At 52.2% G+C, this 5,000-nt stretch overlaps 1 non-coding gene across 1 annotated transcript in view; it reads right to left on the reverse strand.

The window, feature by feature from the left end:
* The window catches only part of LOC126441775 (small subunit ribosomal RNA), a 1,909-nt gene extending 832 nt beyond the window's left edge, over positions 1-1,077 (reverse strand). The window contains exon 1 of the ribosomal RNA XR_007581511.1: positions 1-1,077. This exon is cut by the window's left edge and continues 832 nt beyond it. This is a non-coding gene — a ribosomal RNA (small subunit ribosomal RNA).
* Between the last annotated feature and the right edge of the window lie 3,923 nt (positions 1,078-5,000).

Consider the following 5,000-nt stretch of genomic DNA (forward strand, 5'->3'; position numbering starts at 1 on the left):
TTTCGTTCTTGATTAATGAAAACATACTTGGCAAATGCTTTCGCTTCTGTTCGTCTTGCGACGATCCAAGAATTTCACCTCTAACGTCGCAATACGAATGCCCCCGCCTGTCCCTATTAATCATTACCTCGGGTTCCGAAAACCAACAAAATAGAACCGAGGTCCTATTCCATTATTCCATGCACACAGTATTCAGGCGGGCTTGCCTGCTTTAAGCACTCTAATTTGTTCAAAGTAAACGTGCCGGCCCACCGAGACACTCAATAAAGAGCACCCTGGTAGGATTTCAACGGGCTCCGCCTCGGGACGCACGAGCACGCACGAGGCGGTCGCACGCCTTCGGCTCGCCCCACCGGCAGGACGTCCCACGATACATGCCAGTTAAACACCGACGGGCGGTGAACCAACAGCGTGGGACACAAATCCAACTACGAGCTTTTTAACCGCAACAACTTTAATATACGCTATTGGAGCTGGAATTACCGCGGCTGCTGGCACCAGACTTGCCCTCCAATAGATACTCGTTAAAGGATTTAAAGTGTACTCATTCCGATTACGGGGCCTCGGATGAGTCCCGTATCGTTATTTTTCGTCACTACCTCCCCGTGCCGGGAGTGGGTAATTTGCGCGCCTGCTGCCTTCCTTGGATGTGGTAGCCGTTTCTCAGGCTCCCTCTCCGGAATCGAACCCTGATTCCCCGTTACCCGTTACAACCATGGTAGGCGCAGAACCTACCATCGACAGTTGATAAGGCAGACATTTGAAAGATGCGTCGCCGGTACGAGGACCGTGCGATCAGCCCTAAGTTATTCAGAGTCACCAAGGCAAACGGACCGGACGAGCCGACCGATTGGTTTTGATCTAATAAAAGCGTCCCTTCCATCTCTGGTCGGGACTCTGTTTGCATGTATTAGCTCTAGAATTACCACAGTTATCCAAGTAACGTGGGTACGATCTAAGGAACCATAACTGATTTAATGAGCCATTCGCGGTTTCACCTTAATGCGGCTTGTACTGAGACATGCATGGCTTAATCTTTGAGACAAGCATATGACTACTGGCAGGATCAACCAGGGAGCTGCGTCAACTAGAGCTGAGCAGCCGGCCGCCCGGGAGTGTGTCCCGGGGGCCCGCGCGAACACGCAAGCGTCCGCTCAATTATTCTGCAAACAGGAGGAGGCTGAGCTCCCCTGCACAACACACCTCGAAACCCTCTCAGGTCCCGGCGGCGCGCAGCGCCGTCCTAAGTACTTGGTCGGGTTCGAGAGAGGCGCAATCGCCCGGAGTTAGGCGAGTAGACGCTTTAGGTGCGACCACCCGTGCTCCCAACTGAGCTTGCCGCTGCCGACAGAGGCCCGGGAGCGTGCTGTCGTGGCATTGCCGGCGGGAGACAACACGCGCCACCTACGGTGACCGGCAGCTCCAACGCCAGCGCCACAGAAGGACAAAAGCCCTACTTGGGTGCCGAAGCGAACTCTCCCAGCACAGCGCACGCGCCAACACGTCCGCACAGCTGCGATACAAACCACCTGCGAGAACCGCTGGGGCGACCGAGCAGCAGACGGCGTCGCGGCGCCGAGCGCCGGGCGGCGGCGCATCCTCAGCGCACAAAGTCCTCAATCGGACCAGCACACTGCAGATGGCCACCGCGCTTCGCACCGGGCCCGCGAGGACCTACTTTGGCCGCAAGGCGCCGCGAGCAGGGGGCGCCGGCGCGCAGCTGCGCCGCCTGCCGCGTCCGTCGGCCGGCGCGCCTGCCACCGGCCGCCCCCACCAGCCGGCTGTAGCGCGTGCGCCCACGCACCGCGCTGCCAGCACGCCGGGCGGCCCCCCCTCACCGGCCGGGGACGGTCCCACCCAGCCACCGCCGCGTATCGCCTCACACCCAGATCCCCTTTCACGTTCGTGGGCATGGTGGGTCCCCTTTCACGTTCGTGGGCATGGTGGGTATCCCTGAAACAACCGGTTAATAGCTCGACCGATCGTCGCCAACACTGATTCACCTCTAGCGAGAACAACCGCACCACAACGGGTTACCGGTTGTTCATTTGCGTAACGTCACCAGCAAACGTACACGTCCATCGCCATTTGCAACGAGTATTGCATGCCTGTGTCAGGTGTCACAACACACTACGTCTGCCCACATAGACGCAACAACATGTGCACGCCTAGAGAACACGTGGAAGGTAGACCCCGTACGTATGCGGTGTCCATTGCGCGAACGACTGTCAGCCCGCCTCTGCAGCATGTCGCAGATGTGGAACGCGGTGCAACATGCTATCACGGTGTGTGAGAAGAGACGACTACGTCCGAATACACGCTCCACTACATCAACAGACTGCTCATGCTGATCGCCATCCAGGGCGTCCGTTCCTCCCACACGTCTGTATGGCGTACCACACTGCAATCCAGCTCTTATAGGGAGACGACACGTAGCTGCGTGCACAATATTTGGACTGTATGGTCCGCCGTTGCTAGGCGCTGTCGTCATACGGTCACATGGGCCACGATGTATCATTCAGTACATACGGAGCAATGTGCAGTACAGTTTGTGGGTTTTGCGTACATCGGCGGACAGGTGACAGGCCGTACCACAACGTAGGCTGAGTACGTCGGCATGCGAAGGGCATTGAACATGCAAACTTCTCACCGACCAGCTTGCGAAGGCAGGGGGGAAGGGGGGGGGGCATGTACGTCCTGCTGCTATCCACACTACAGTGTATAGCAGGAGCATGTGGAAAGTCAGCAACACCTGCAAGGTGTTTAACATGACGCGATACACAGGGGACCGGGCAGTGCGAGTAGCGAACTATATTGCGAGGGTTGCGGTTAGGCAACACTACACTACTTTAACGGGTTGCATAACAATTACAGAGCAGGTTCAGCGACAACGTGCGTCAGGTTAAGGCGCAATATAGTTTAGGTTACGGCGCACTTTAGGTTAGGTTAAGGCACATTATAGGTTAGGTTAAGGCACAACATGGGTTACGTTAAGGCACAACATGGGTTACGTTAAGGCACAACATGGGTTAGGTTAAGGCACAACATGGGTTAGGTTAAGGCACAACATGGGTTAGGTTAAGGCACAACATGGGTTAGGTTAAGGCACAACATGGGTTAGGTTAAGGCACAACATGGGTTAGGTTAAGGCACAACATGGGTTAGGTTAAGGCACAACATGGGTTAGGTTAAGGCACAACATGGGTTAGGTTAAGGCACAACATGGGTTAGGTTAAGGCACAACATGGGTTAGGTTAAGGCACAACATGGGTTAGGTTAAGGCACAACATGGGTTAGGTTAAGGCACAACATGGGTTAGGTTAAGGCACAACATGGGTTAGGTTAAGGCACAACATGGGTTAGGTTAAGGCACAACATGGGTTAGGTTAAGGCACAACATGGGTTAGGTTAAGGCACAACATGGGTTAGGTTAAGGCACAACATGGGTTAGGTTAAGGCACAACATGGGTTAGGTTAAGGCACAACATGGGTTAGGTTAAGGCACAACATGGGTTAGGTTAAGGCACAACATGGGTTAGGTTAAGGCACAACATGGGTTAGGTTAAGGCACAACATGGGTTAGGTTAAGGCACAACATGGGTTAGGTTAAGGCACAACATGGGTTAGGTTAAGGCACAACATGGGTTAGGTTAAGGCACAACATGGGTTAGGTTAAGGCACAACATGGGTTAGGTTAAGGCACAACATGGGTTAGGTTAAGGCACAACATGGGTTAGGTTAAGGCACAACATGGGTTAGGTTAAGGCACAACATGGGTTAGGTTAAGGCACAACATGGGTTAGGTTAAGGCACAACATGGGTTAGGTTAAGGCACAACATGGGTTAGGTTAAGGCACAACATGGGTTAGGTTAAGGCACACCATGGGTTAGGTTAAGGCACACCATGGGTTAGGTTAAGGCACACCATGGGTTAGGTTAAGGCACAACATGGGTTAGGTTAAGGCACAACATGGGTTAGGTTAAGGCACAACATGGGTTAGGTTAAGGCACAACATGGGTTAGGTTAAGGCACAACGTAGGTTAGGTTAAGGCACAACGTGGGTTAGGTTAAGGCACAACGTGGGTTAGGTTAAGGCACAACGTGGGTTAGGTTAAGGCACAACGTGGGTTAGGTTAAGGCACAACGTGGGTTAGGTTAAGGCACAACATGGGTTAGGTTAAGGCACACCATGGGTTAGGTTAAGGCACAACATGGGTTAGGTTAAGGCACAACATGGGTTAGGTTAAGGCACAACATGGGTTAGGTTAAGGCACAACATGGGTTAGGTTAAGGCACAACATGGGTTAGGTTAAGGCACAACATGGGTTAGGTTAAGGCACAACGTGGGTTAGGTTAAGGCACAACATGGGTTAGGTTAAGGCACAACATGGGTTAGGTTAAGGCACAACATGGGTTAGGTTAAGGCACAACATGGGTTAGGTTAAGGCACAACATGGGTTAGGTTAAGGCACAACATGGGTTAGGTTACGGCACAACATGGGTTACGTTACGGCACAACATGGGTTACGTTACGGCACAACATGGGTTACGTTACGGCACAACATGGGTTACGTTACGGCACAACATGGGTTACGTTACGGCACAACATGGGTTACGTTACGGCACAACATGGGTTACGTTACGGCACAAATTAGGTTAGGTTACGGCACAAATTAGGTTAGGTTAAGGCACAAATTAGGTTAGGTTAAGGCACAAATTAGGTTAGGTTAAGGCACAAATTAGGTTAGGTTAAGGCACAAATTAGGTTAGGTTAAGGCACAAATTAGGTTAGGTTAAGGCACAAATTAGGTTAGGTTAAGGCACAAATTAGGTTAGGTTAAGGCACGATATAGGTTAGGTTAAGGCACGATATAGGTTAGGTTAAGGCACGATATAGGTTAGGTTAAGGCACGATATAGGTTAGGTTAAGGCACGATATAGGTTAGGTTAAGGCACGATATAGGTTAGGTTAAGGCACGATATAGGTTAGGTTAAGGTA

This window comes from Schistocerca serialis, unplaced genomic scaffold (assembly GCF_023864345.2).
Source record: "Schistocerca serialis cubense isolate TAMUIC-IGC-003099 unplaced genomic scaffold, iqSchSeri2.2 HiC_scaffold_1371, whole genome shotgun sequence".
NCBI classification, from domain to species: domain Eukaryota; kingdom Metazoa; phylum Arthropoda; class Insecta; order Orthoptera; family Acrididae; genus Schistocerca; species Schistocerca serialis.